This window comes from Macrotis lagotis, chromosome 3 (assembly GCF_037893015.1).
Source record: "Macrotis lagotis isolate mMagLag1 chromosome 3, bilby.v1.9.chrom.fasta, whole genome shotgun sequence".
Classification (NCBI taxonomy): Eukaryota; Metazoa; Chordata; class Mammalia; order Peramelemorphia; family Peramelidae; genus Macrotis; species Macrotis lagotis.
This window is the reverse complement of record NC_133660.1, coordinates 267,623,385-267,638,556: the sequence shown is the minus strand read 5'-3', so window position 1 is coordinate 267,638,556 and position 15,172 is coordinate 267,623,385.

The window sequence follows — 15,172 nt, the reverse complement described above, 5'->3', positions numbered from 1 at the left end:
AGCCAATGAACACTCGGTCCTGGGCAAGGAATGGTTGCTACTTTTGGAAGTATTGGATAAAGGGGAATAGATGTTCTCTAACTGCTTCTGATCCCCTAACCATATGCTGAAGAAATAGACTTTGATTGGCTACTGAACGGAAAATGAGTGGTCATCCAAACTATCTCTCTGTTTCTCCTCTGTCTTTGTAGCTCTTTCTGTCTCTTTTCTCTGTCATTGTTTACTTTCCCCTCTGTCTCTGTCCATGTCTCCTTCTTTCTTCTCTTCTTTCTTTTCTCTCTGTCTGTTTCTTTCTCTATCTTTCTCTGTATCTCTCCCCTGCCCCAACCAGGTTGTCTTGAACTGAGACAGGCTACAACTGTAAGCTTCTGCGTGAGGAGAGCACTAGTGCCACCAGTCTACTCTTCCCACTCAGGTCAATGGGAAGCCAGGAACACATGGTCCTGTTCCTGTGCCATTGAGTCATCCCTGCTTCAGGGGAAGACAGATTGTACTAGGGCTGCACACTTGTGAGTTTTGGGAAATCAGAAGGGAGAGCTGCCAGAGGTCCAGCCACGAGATCCCAGGCAAGAATCTGGAAGCAGCTAAGCTTCGAAAGGAGGCTGACTCTGTTCAGCAGTGGATTGACTTTGGAGCCAAGATGCTGGGGCCTAGAAGTCATAGAACTTTATGCACTATACTATATTCAGAAGTGAATTTGGGGGCAGAAATATTTTGCAGCAAATTTGAACCTATTCTTTATAGATCACAATAGGGGAGAATATGCCCCAGGTTTGGGAGAATTATTTGTACTTTTCTTCTTGCTATATGCCTTTGTAAAAATTAATTGCTATTAATTGGTTAGAAGATACTGGGGTGACACTCTGTGATGATTGATTTTGGGGTGAATATCTTGAAATAATGGGATAGGGAGAATATTTTCCAGCCCCTCAGAGGCATGCCTAGACCCCTGGGGGTAAAACATAGCCATTCTGGGAATCTAACTTGCCAATGGGTGGGAATAGGGAAAAGACTCACAGATCCTCTGTCTTTTTAAAAAGGTAATTAGAATAAGAAGTAGGGAGCTGTGTCGAGAAAAGCAAAAATCTGGATAATGTTCTCTCATAAATTTTGAAAGGGAGAAAATATTTTTGGCTGGGAATAGATGGTATACAGAAGCCTTGAAGGAAAAAAAAATTATTCTGAAAGGCGTAGTGAGGAATCAGACAAAATCTCAGTATGTTAGGATGACAGAGGTTAGTGGGTTGTAGTCTGGGCATCCCTCTGAAATAGGAAAAGCTGGGAGAATTTGGTGGTGGTGGTGGGGGATTGAAAGTTAAATATTAATCACGTGGCAGGAAGACAGATTATGTGAAGAGAATTAGTCCAAAGTAAAACTGGAAAGCGAGCCTGAAAACTAATTCTGGCATGCTTTCAATCTAGGCTAAAGAGTCCAGCAATTTGCTTTTTTATTGTGAAGGTTGGAGGTATGTGTGTGTTGATCAAGGAAAGTAAAAACAGGAGACATTTTGTAGTTCTAGAATATTACATGATGGAGTATGCCATAAAAAATAGTGTGAGTGTGTTTCAGGCTATTACCATCTGTCAGTACCAGAGGGTTTTACAGTTTGACACATATAGCCTAGAAGATGGATTTGGGATGCTAAGTCAGAGCTGTAACTAAGGCAAGACAAACAGGTCTTGGCCCCAGGGTCCTGAAATTTAGAGAAAGCCGACAGTACTTGTATTCTTTTAGCAGCATAGATACACCTGAGTTTAGCTCCTAATTAACAAGAAAAAATAGTTGAAAAGGAAGTAAGCAAGTGGTATCCTACTGCCTCACCAAAGTAAATGTAGTGTCTAAGGTTCTCTGCCCATGGTGCCAGGATCTAAGGATCTTTGTGTCCTTCCTACTTCCTATAGGGTAAGTCAAGAGGACCTGAGTTCAAATTTGATTTCAGACTCTTACTAGTTATGTAATCTCAGGCAAATCACTTAATCTTGATTGTCTTGAACCCAGGGGCTTCTCTAGTCATCCTGAATCATATCCAACCATTGGTCCTGACTGGCTTGGAGGAGAACATGAGGCTGGTGACTTACCACAGCACTCCCTCCCCTAAATTAAATTCATTGGGGTGTCATGGCATCACCTCCCTGATGTGAAAAACAAAGGACAAACATCATTAATTCCATTAAGTGAGATTTTTTCCAAAAAAGTAAATTTGAGGCCCTATTTTGTATTGCTTACTCTGGGTGCAAAAATAGCTAATTAGCATTCTCAGTATTGTTATTGGGTCTGGATGGCAAAGGGAGGAGTGAAGGAAGTGATGGAAAAGGCAGCCATTTTCACCTTCCTTCCTTTTCCTCCAACACCAAATAGCAGGAGGACAGATCCACCTGCAGATTGGAGTGGACCTTTCAGTGTTCAGAGGAGGCATCTCAAGACAAGCTGTCATAAATAGCCACACCGCCCCAGGAGCAGCGCCAGATTGCATTTCACTGATGACTGCTGAGGTCCCTGATAAAAAGCAAACAGCACATTAGTGGCCTTCTGAGTTCTGGGACAAATGGAGTGTGAAATTGTGGCCCGCTGTTCTGAAGCTGTAACTTTTTGTCTTCCCAATGATGATTAAGAGAAGGTGGTCTTGCCTTGATTGGGAAGGTTGGAGGAAAGGGGGAGCTGGAGAGAAGGTAGGGATGAATGTTTGGTGAATGATGGGCAGGGAATCAGAGAGCTCAGGGAAGGGAGATCTACCTTCTCAAAAATGCTTCCTTTTGACCTTCAGGAGCCCAGAAGAAGGAGCACGTGAACAGCTGTTTGCCTGGAAATTAACTGTCTCTGTTTGCTTTTCGACCCTGAGACTGATGGAAGGGCTTGGGGATTCTGGACATGGAATTATAATAAAGGGAAAAAAACCTCTAGAGCAATTATTAAATATTTAAAGGACATTCTCTATACCCACTTATTTGTCTTGGAGAATGATGGAAATTGAAATGATTCTAATAGTACGATTGGGAGTTTAGAGATGAAAATGTGTCTTAAGGAAAATATTTTCAGTTTGTTCCTATGACACTTTGTGTTTCTATATCACCTTTCATCCCAAATGTTAATTAAGACTCAGTATGCCTGTGAGGGAGATAGAATAAGTAATCCAAAGCAAAAGGGCATAAACAAGTTCTTTTCCTTTCCTTTTATTTCTTCCTGTATTAATAACTAGAGGTATAAATAGGATATAGGGATTTAAATTCTCAATGACTCTGAGGCTTACTTATTTATTAAAAAGAATATAATAAAAATGGCCCATCATTTCTCTTTCTTGCTATCCTCGTCCTTCGTAGCCCATGACTATTGGTGCTTCTTCAATAAAGATTTCACTGATTTCTTCTGATTGGCAATGATCTCTCCTTCCTTGAAGATTCCCAGGACTATGTTTTTTTCCATGCAATTATTTCATTTGATTTTGTGTTATATTTGCTTATGAGTATTATGTTTATGACTAAAATATTGGACTTGAACTATGGAGATCCATATTCAAATCCTCAGTCTGCAAGGAGGAGTTGGACTGGATGGTCACTATCAATTTTAAATTATATGATTTTTTTAGTTTTGGTAAGGCAATGGGATTAAGTGACTTGCTCAAGGTCACACAACTAGGTAATTATTAAGTGTCTGAGGCCAAATTTGAACTCAGATCCTCCTGACTCCAGGACCTGTGCTCTATCCATTGTGTCACTTAGTGACTCCAAAATCCTGTGATTCTAAACCAATCTTTCCATATCTATTTTAAACTAACTTCTATATGATAAGTCCTTGGGATACTAAAACAAAAATGAAGTGCTTCTAGTCTCTGCCCACTTCAGCACATTCTCCACTCAGTTATCAAAGTAGCCTCCCTTGAGCACAGATCTGATCAGATCACCTTCTTCCCCTTAAACTCCCATTCAATCTTCTTTTGTTATTTATTTGTTTCAGTAATGTCCAACTCCCTGCGACCCCATTTGGGTTTTTTTTTCCTGACAAAGATACTAAAGTGATTTGTCATGTCCTTCTCCAGCTCATTTTACTTTTGAGGAAACTGAGGCAAACAGAGTAAAGTGACTTGCCCAGGGTCACACAGCTAGTGAGTGAATGAGGCTGGATTTGAACTCATGAAGATTCATCTTTCTGATTTCAAGTCCAGCACTCTATCCCCTGGGTCAACTAACTGCTTCTGGTCAACTTCCATGATTCCCTATCATCTCTAGCTCAAAATGAAATTCTCTGGTTATTATGACCTGTTCCCTTCCTCCCTTTTCAGTCTTCTCTCACCTCATTCTTGTCCATAAACTCTACAATCTAAGATTATGACTTTCTTGCTGCTTCTTATGTGAGACATTTCCTGGAATGTCCTCATTACCCCATGCCTGGAATCTGTCCTTTCCTATCTCAGCTCCCTTGGATTCTTTCAATCTCAGCTAGAATCCCATCTACTCCAACAAGCTTTTCTGGATCTCCTTTAATGTCAGTACTTTCCTTCTGAGATCATCCCCAATCTGTCCTAGGTAGATCTTGTTTATATACAATTGTTTAGTTGTTACCTCTTCCACCAGTTAAGCTCCTTGACAACCAGAATTATCTTTTGCCTTTCTTTATATCCCCTCTTAGCACAAAGTAGGTGCTAATCAAGGCTTATTATTTTGACTTGGGAGACAGCCCACATTTTTAACTTTATACAAGTTATGAGCTAATTGATATAAAATATCTTGCAAACCTTAAAAAAGATATAGGGTCCATCATAAGGTCCATCATAAATCTACTTAGGAGGTAATTGTTAAAATAGCTATGGATTCAAATTCGTATGTTCAACTGATAACTAGCTTCATGAAGGGGAGCCTGCCCCCTTAAAGGTGAAGTGAAAGCGAAGGGCCTGGGGGCTCCCTGCTTTGGAGTTTATTCAGATGTTTTGCAACTGGTTTCATGACCAACCATGTGATGAAAAAATGGATTTTTATTTGCCTGCATAGTTGAAACTGGGGTGCATTTCAAAGCCAAAACATTTTTCTTGATTAGGTCTTTCTCCCTTACTGACTGTTCTAGTGAAGAAGAAAGACTTTCTGAAAACTTGTTAAGGAGAGAGGCTTTGGCTCTTCATTTCTCTACTAAAACAACTGCAATGTGACTTATGGGTACAGGGATATGTTTTTGCTTTTGTCTCTCTTGGGTCTATTCTTTCCTGTCCTAGGTAAAAAATATTGGAGGCAGTTTCATTGTTGGGAGCTTCAGAACATCAGAATGATAAGCCACCAGAGATCCAAGAACTGAGGTCACACCAAATTCTGTGACCATCTAGACCAGTATGGAGGCCTAGTGACCAACCTTTAACATCCAAGTTTTGAGGAATAACTTGAGACCCAGCCCAGAGGTAGCTGGATAAATACTCATCCTACAACTAAATTTGAGATCATTCCTTCCCAGAAACCAAAGGGGAATGTGTTGGGGGAATACTTTTTAAAAATTCTGTTATTGTTTTATCTTCATAGTAAATATCACTTTATAAAAACTAATTGTTAATTGGCTAAGTGGAACAGCAATGTTAATTGTTGGGGTCTAATGCTGGAAAGAACATGGTATCAGAGAAAAATTTGAGTATCTTAGGACAAGAATTCTTAAGGTTTTTTTGTGTCTTGGACCTCTTATGTAGATGGATGGAAACCCATGGGCTCTTTTTTAGAATAATCTTTTTAAATACATAAAATAAAATACATATAATTATAAAAGAAACCAGTTATACTGAAGTATCATTAGAATGTTAGAAAAAATAAGTTCATGGTTCCCAAGTGAGGAATCCTTGCTAGACACTTGAAAGGACAATGTAGCCTGCTTTATTCAAGAAGAATGAGCTGAGAGTTTTAATACACATAAAATAAGCAGTAATAAAATAAAAAATAAATAAGAGTCCATGCATGTCTCTAATCTAGAAATTTCTAAGACTCAATTTTATCATCAGCCACTCTCACTAGGAGCAAGTAAAAATTCCCTAATGGTATTCTTCTCATGATTTACAAGAGGGTAATTTTCTAGTAATCTGAAGGAACTTGTGATACCTGAAGCCTTTGGTTGGTCTCTGGTTCTTTCTCAAGGGATTATTTCTAAGGGTAGCAAGTGGTATGTTTATTTAAAATGAATGTAGGAATGATTATACTAATTTAGATGATGATTCTTTTGCTATTGACTCTTCTTGTTTCTGAGATTTGATTGCTCTGGTCATGCCTGGAGATTAGAGGTAGATATTATGTACATTATGTTAGTTTGACTGGACTAAAACTTATGCAGCATCCAGGTTATAGAGGAATTTGCACATTGGATAAGGAATTTTCATTTTTCCTTGAGGCAATAATAAACACAATGAGATACACAGCTTTCTCTCAGTATTCTTTTTCTATTCTTTGTATGTGGAACCACTCATGCTTGTCGGTATTTATTAAATTCAGAATAATAAGAAATAAAAATTTGTAAAAAGTAAAGTACCAAAGTGTTATTTATACAGTGTATATGTCACTACTCTTAACCGTTATGGTAGTAACAAATTGAGGAATTTTGTCCAGCAAAATTACAGGGGTTTCGCATTGATAAGAGTGGTAAAAATCAGAAGAGATTTAAAATCTCTGTTTCCTCATCTGTAAAATGAAGAGAATAACAGAAGCTACCTTACAAAGTTGTTCTGAGGATCAAACGATATAACTCATTTTGAAAATGTTGAAATGGTAGGTAAATGTTAACTTATTATTCCTGTTAATATCTGGTCCAAAGGATATGGATACCCACTAATTGGCAGGTGCCCATAAGTAAGAAAAACCATTTCTAAGAAGTTTGAATTGATTTCCTTGAAAGAAGACTTCTGATCATCTGCAGTTTCATAAAAGACCTTGAGTACTCCAATATTATTATATATGATCAACAGCTAACCCAATCCTTTTGCATGAATATTGTATATAGGAGGAAAGATTGTATCCAAGATACAACGCTTTATAGTTTGATGGTTCACCAAAATCCCAGAAGTTGCATGCATTTCACATCCCAACAATTAAATGTCCACGTTGGAATTTCTCACAGAACAACCCATGGATTAATGATGCTGATTAAGATTCCAGGCCAGACTGCCTCCAAACTCAGTTTGAGCTATGTGGATCTTAGGGAATAACTCATGCTAAACTGATCCATAAAATCTGCCCTTTTCTAGTCTCTCTCCATTGGTTCAGAGAATAGAACATAAGGAAAATCAGTATCAGTTGAAGCTTGAGAGAATTAGATAAGAAGGATGAAGAATTTTCTGAAGGGAAATATCAAACAATCAACAATCATTTGTTAAGGGTCTGTTATGTGCCAGGCACTATGTTAGGCTCTGGGGATATGAAGAAAATAATGATTTAGTCCTTGTCATCAAGGAGTGTAAAATCTAGCCAGGGAAGTCCACACATATACACACATAGATAAGCATAGTGGTTGTTTTATTAAGTTGTTTCAGTTGTTTCTGACTCTTTGTGACCCCATTTTCCTGTCAAAGATGCTAGTGTGGTTTGTCATTTTCTTCTCAATCTCATTTACAGATAAGAAAACTGAGGCAAATAGGGTTATGTTACTTTCCTAAGGTTGGACAGCTAATAAATGTCAGAAGCAGAATTTGAACTCAGTTCTTCCTGACTCCAGGTTCTGTGTGCTATCCATTGTACTACCTGGGTGCCCTATGTGTTTATATATTTGTGTCTATGCATATATATTTGTATGCATGTAAATATATAGATTCACATAGATGTACATATGCTTGTAGCTATATATTGTATATATACACACAGAAAATAGATACAAAATGATTTAATTTGAATGGGAAGGTCCTGGCATTTGGGAAGATCAAGAAGGGTTTCATGAAGTAGGGGGTAATTGAGCTAAACTTTGAATAAAACCAGGGACTCTGAGAGGAGAAAGTAAAAAGAAAAAGTATTCTAGGCATTGATTCTTAATCATTAAAATAGTGTCTACTCTTTCCATTCAGTTGCAAGGGTGGGATCAAAATATTTTACCCCATTTGATCCAGGTATATTTTTCACAGTGGTGAATGCCCCTTTCCAAAAGCTGGTTGTTGTACTAACAGATATCACTGAAAATCAGTGGGGGCAAGCACAGAAGGCTCATGCAGTTTTAGAGAACTACTACCCAACCTCTTTGGGTTACCCCATAGAGTTCTGAAGAAAAAAACACAGTAGCCAAACTCTGGGGACTTGATTCATCAATGGGAGTATGAACTGGCACGATAGTTCGGGAAACTGTGTGACACAATCATTCATTGAAATCTCAAAGAATATCTCACTACTCAGTATTTGATGAGCCTACAACCTCAGATTTTTAAAATTGTTATAAACATATGGTTTGTGTTTTTTATAATTATCATTATAGTTTATTATGTCTTATTTTCCCAATATTGAATCAACACTGAATTCCTGATATAAATCTTACCTCAAAGTGTATTATCTTTTTAATACATTATCATAGCTAATATTTTGTTCAGTCTGTTTACACTTATATCCATTTGGGATAGTAGGCTATATTTTCTTTATCTGCTTTATTTTAGTCTTCATGATTGTATTTTTCCTATAGGAATAACTTGGTAGGTTCTTCTCTTTTTACAATTTAAAAATAGCTTGTTTAGTCCTGAAATTAACCGTTCTGTGAATGTCTTGTAGAATTCATTTATAAATCCATCTGGTCTTGATATATTTCTTTTCCTTGGGGGTTCATTGTGTCCTGTTTAATTTTTTCCCCTGAGATTGGTTTAGTTAAACTTTATATTTATTTTCCCCTTAGAGTGGATAATCATATTTTTCTATATTAATCATCTGCATCATTTCTATTATAAACTTTTTTTGGCATTTAATTGTACAAAGTAGTTCTTAATAGCTTTCGTTATATTTCCTCTTCATTTTAAAAATTCTTTTGCATTCTTTTAAAAATTTTTAAAATTAGAAATCTGTTTTTCTCCCTCAGTCCAATTAATTAATAGTCTATTCTGTGATTAAAAAAACTGGTTCCTGGTTTTAATTATCAATTCAATTTTTTTTACTTTTAATTTTCTTAACATCTCATTTGATTTTTAGGATTTCTATATTTTCTATCTAGTTATTTATGTGTGATTTCTAGACTTTTTTTAGTTGTGTGCCCAGTTAATTGATATATTTTTTCCTTTTGTTGATGAAATTATTTAGTGATATTGTTTTCCCTAAAACCTACTTTGAATACAAATTCAAATTTTTGCTATATTGTCTTATTATTCTTTTCTTGGATGAAACTAGCTAATATTTCTATTTGTTCTCTTAACAAGCTGTTGATTAGGATTAAATCATTTAATGTACATTTAATTTTAAATATTTTCCCCAAAGCTCTTCCATTTTAATTTCTTTGAGTTCAGCAAAGGTAATGCTTAATAATTCTGCTTTTCTGAATTTGCTTATGAGGTTTTTAAGCCCTTATATAAAACTATTGGTTTTCACAGAATCTAGGCAAAAATGATAAATATGCATGTTCATTTCTTTGTCCTTATAATCTAATTGTTCTAGAGTTCTCAAGTCCACTTATTTTCCAGTTATTGTTTTTTGCATTTGTCTAGGTCAGAGAGGAGTACATTGAGGTCTTCAACCCTTATAGTTTTGATATTGATTTATGTAATTTGTAAAGCTTTTTCTTTAAGTTATTGAATGATATAATCTACCCAATATAACAGGATCTTTGCTTTAGGTCTTTTAATATTCTATAAAATCCTGTGAAACATTTGGATCATTCATCTGTAATCCCTTCTCTGGTTACTTGACTGCCCCCCCCATTGGTTTTATTTTTATATTTTTGATGAAAACTTTTGTACTACTTTCCCACACAATTGCATTTAATGATGTACTTCACCCTTATTTTATCCACTTGGTACCTTTCCATTGTCTTTGAGTTTACTTACAATTTGGATTCATCAGAGATCATTGTTTCATGGTTCACACTTATAGTAGCCCAAATACAATAATGCTTATGACAAACCATTTTCAATTGGGCTCAGTGTCAGTTATGTGACCATCTGATTAGGACTTAGCTTCTCAAGAAGTTTATGTCTGGACATAGGAAATAGACTTGTAAAGAGAACTTTGAGTAAAGTAACTGTTCTCATCAGTAAAGATCTGGATCTTCTCTGCAACTGATAGTTTTAGAGAGTTTCCTTGTGGCATTAGGCAATCAACAAACATTTACATTTGTTAAACATTTAGTATATTCCAGGCTCTGTGTCAAACACTAGAAGCAAAGAAAAAGAGAAAAAAAAACACGGCTCCTATCCATAAGGCACCCATATTCTAATGGGGAAAAATAATATGTAAGTAACTATGTATATACAAGATGTCTGTCTGTCTGTCTGTCTGCCTATCTATCAATCTGTCTTTCTGGCTATCTCTCTCTATCTAATCTATCTATTTCTGACTCTTTCTCCCTTTCTATCTAACTACCTCTCTCTCAATCATTCTACTTTCTCTTTCTCTCTCCTCACTTTTTCTCTCTCTCTACCTCTCATTCTATTTTCTCTCTTATTCTACTTTTCACTATCTCTATCTCTCTTTCTACTTTTCTCTCTTTATATCTCGATCTTTCATTCTATCTTTTCTTGCTCTATCTCTCATTCTATTTTTTCTTCCTCTCATTCTACTTTTTTCTCTTTCTCTCATTCTTTTTTCTTCTCTCTCATTCTTTTTTCTTTCTCTCTCATTCTTTTTCTTTCTCTTTCTTTCTCATTCTTTTCTTTCTCTCTCATTCTTTTCTATTTCTCTCTCATTCTGCTTTTCTCTCTCATTCTGCTTTTCTTTCTCTTTTCTCTATCATTCGACTTTTCTCTCCCTTTCTTTCTCTAGCATTCTACTATTCTCTCTCTCTCATTCTACTTTTCTCTATATCTCTCTCCCAACCATTCTACTTTTCTCTCCCTTTCTCTCTCTATCATTCTACTTTTCTCCCTCTCCATCATTCCATTTTCTCTCTATCATTCCATTTTCTCTCTCTATCATTCTACTTTTCTCTCTATCCATCATTCTATTTTCTCTCTATCTGTTATTCTACTTTTCTCTCTATCCATCATTCTACTTTTCTCTCTCTATCCATCATTTTCATTCCCTCTCTATCCATCATTCTCATTCTCTCTCTCTCATCTTCCATCTATCCAATCAACCAATAGGTTGATATGTGCAAGGTAAACTTTTATTTTATAAATTTAATTTTGAATTTTAAAATTTATCCCCAAATCTCGCTTCCCTCCCCCCAACTCCCACAGAAGGAAGTTTGTCAATCTTTACATTGTTTCCATGCTATGCATTGATCTAAACTGAATGTGTCGAGAGAGAAATCATAGCCTTAAGAAAAATAAAAATATATATATAAGAGATAGAAAGATTACATAAGATAACTTTTTTTTTTTAAAAAAAATTAAAGGTAACAGTCTTTGGTATTTGTTCAAATTCCACAAGTCTTTCTCTGGATACAGATGGTATTCTCCATCACAGATACCCCCAAATTGTCCTTGGTTGTTGCATTGATGATATGAGCAAGTCCATTAAGGTTGATCATCACCCCCATGTTGCTGTTATGGTGTACAACATTCTTCTGGTTCTGCTCAACTTGATCAGCATCAATTCATGCAAATCTTTCCAGGCTTCCCTGAATTCCTATCCCTCTTGGTTTCTAATAGAACAACAGTGTTCCATCACATACATATACCACAGTTTATTAAGCCATTATCCAATTGATGGACATTCACTCAGTTTCCAATTCTTTGCCACCACAAACAGGGCTCCTATGAATATTTTTGTACAAGTGATGTTTTTACCCTTTTTCATAATCTCTTCAGGGTATAGACCCAGTAGTGGTATTGATGGATCATAGGGTATGCATATTTTTATTGACCTTTGGGTATAATTCCAAATTGTTCTCATGAAAGGTTGGATGAGTTCACAGCTCCACCAACAATATATTAGTGTCCCAGATTACCCACATCCCTTCCAACATTAATCATTGTCCTTTCTGGTCTTATTGGCCAGTCTGAGAGGTGTGAGATGATACCTCAGAGATGCTTTAATTTGCATTTCTCTAATAAGTAATATTTAGAGCAATTTTTCATATGAGCATGGATCGCTTTGATTTCCTCATCTGTAAGTTGCCTTTTATAACCTTTGACCATTTACCAATTGGGGAATGGCTTGTCTTTTTAAAAAATTGACTCAGTTCTCTGTGTATTTTAGTAATGAGTCCTTTATCAGAAATATTAGTTGCAAAAATTGTTTCCCAATTTACTACATTTCTTTTGATCTTGGTTACAGTGCTGTTGTCTGTGCAAAAGCTTTTTAATTTAATGTAATCAAAATTATCTAGTTTGTTTTTTTTAATTTATTTTTTATTCTCATTTTGTACAAATGTTTTTTTACATTAATAAAATATTCTTATTTACAAGTAAACAAAATATCCCTCCCCCCATGAATATAGATAGACTTGCTTGGGTGAAAAAAGTAAAGGGGAGAGAAAAAAATTAAAATTAAAAAAATAATAGTAATAATTGTAGGTATGGCCAGGTGGCGCAATGGACGAAGCACCAGCCCTGGAGCCACGTGCACCTGGGCCCATATCCAGACTTGTAAACCCAACAATCACCCAGCCGTGTGACATGCAAGCCACCTGATCTCCAAAGCCTTGCAAAAACCAAAAAGAAGAAAAAAAATGACCCAAAATAAAATAAAATAGTAATAATAGTAGGGGTGGCTGGGTGGCAGACAGAGCATTGGCCCTTGAGCCAGGAGCACCTGGGTCCAAATCCAGCCCCAGACACCCAAAGATCCCCCTGCTATGTGGCTCCAGGCAGGCCACCCAGCCCCACCTGCCCTGCACTCTCCCCCAAATAATAATAACAAAAAATGTGCTTGAGTCTTTGTTCCAACACCAACAACTCTGTCACGGGTGGATCACATTCTTTATGATAAGTCCGTCACAAAAGTTACTTCCATATTTTTCCAATGTTGCCATTACTGATCGCAACTCCCTCCTTTCTTATTTCTCCACTACCATGTACTATATTTTCTCTCTCCTTTCACTCTAACTCTGCTGTAGGGTCACTGAGTGGCACAGCAGACAGATCCCTGGTCCTGGGGCCAAGAAGCCCTGAGCCCCGCTACCACCCGTTAGGCCCAGAATCCACCTGGCCCTATGGTCCTGGGCAGGCCTTCCAATCCCAGCCCCTTGCAAGAAGTAAAAAAAATATGTTATATCTGACCACTCTCCCCCAACCCCATGGTCCATCCTCTCCTCCTTTATTCACATTCCCACCCCTTCCCCCGCTCCCCCCTCCTTCTTACTCCAGTTGTCTATACCTCATTGAGTATATTTGCTGTTTCCTCTCCTAGCCATCTCTGATGAGAGCAAAGGTTCCCTCATCCCCCCTTGCCTCCCCCCTTCCATATCATTGCAATAGCTCATTGTAATAAAAAAAAATCTTATTATGTGAAATATCTTGGACTACTCCCCCTCTCCTTTTTCTTTCTTCCATTCCATTTCCCTTTTTTTCTATTGACTCCATTTTTACACCATATTTTATCTTCCAATTCAGCTTTCTCCTGTGCTTCAACTATAAAAGCTCCCTCTACCTGCTCTATTAACTGAGAAGGTTCATATGAGTATTATCAATGTCATTTTTCTATGCAGGAATACATGCAGTTCATCCTCATTAAGTCCCTCCTGTTTCCCCCCTCTCCTCCAATCTCCATGCTTCACCTGAGTCCTGTATCTGAAGATCAAACCTTCTGTTCAGCTCTGGCCATTCCAAAAGGAACATTTGAAATTCCCTTGGTTCATTGAAAGTCCATCTTTTTCCCTGGAAGAGGACATTCAGCCTTGCTGGGTAGTTCATTCTTGGCTGCATTCTAAGCTATTTTGCCTTCTGGTATATTATATTCCAAGCCCTACGAGCTTCCAATGTAGTTGCTGCTAAGTCCTGTGTGATCCTGACTGAAGCTCCACAGTATTTGAACTGTGTCCTTCTGGCTGCTTGTAATAGTTTCTCTTTGACTTGGGAGTTCTGGAACTTGGCTATAATATTCCTGGGGGTTGGTTTTTTGGGATCTCTTTCTCGGGGGATCAGTGGAATCTCTCCATTTCTATTTTGCCCTCTGCTTCTAGAATATCAGGGCAATTTTCCTGTAGTAATTCTTTGAAAATGATGTCAAGGCTCTTTTCCTGATCATGATTTTCAGGTATTCCAATAATTTTTAAATTATTTTTCCTAAGTCTGTTTTCCATATCAGTTGCTTTTTCAATGAGATATTTCACATTTTCCTTCTAATTTTTCATTTTTTTGGTTTTGAAGTATTGATTCCTGATTTCTGGTAAATTCATCAATCTCCCTGAATTCTATTCTTTGTCTGAAGGATTTGTTCTCCTCAGAGTTTTCTTATCTCTTTTTCCATCTGGCCAATTTTGCTTTTTAAAGCATTCTTCTCCTCAATAACTTTTTTGAACTGTTTTATCCATTTGACCTAAGCTGGTTTTTAGCATGCTATTTTCTTCAGCATTTTTCTGGATTTCCTTGACTAAGCTGCTGACTTCATTTTCATATGTTTCCTGCATCTCCTTTCTTTTCCCAGGTTTTTCTTCTAACTCCCTCATTTGACTTTCAAAGTCTTTTTTGAGCTCTGTCATAGCCTGAGCCCAATTTCTGTTTTTCTTGGAGTCTTTAGATGCAGGAGCTTGTGCTTCCTCATCTTTAGACTGAGTATTTTGGTCTTTCCTGGGCTCATTTGTCTTCCTTTTGTTTCTCTGCTTGCTCATTTTCCCAGCTTGGGCCTGTTTTGGGGTTGCTTCCTGAGCTTTTGGGACACTCCCACAAGGGTCTCAGTGTGTGAGGGTCTGTCCTCCCTCCTGGTCTGTGAATGACCATAAGCGCCCCCTCTGCCACCGGCCAAGGTCGGGGGGCCCGCTGCTGTTCTATGGGGAGCCTAGACTGTGATCAGGATCTGAATGTGGTCAGAGCCCCAGAGTCCTGTTCCAGGGTCAGAGGACAGAGCTCTGCAGTCTCTCTCTCTTCACTCCCCTCACTCAGCTTAATGGGCTCATGTCCTGGGGGCTCCTGCTTACCGGCTCCGCCTGCTTCTGTTTCCT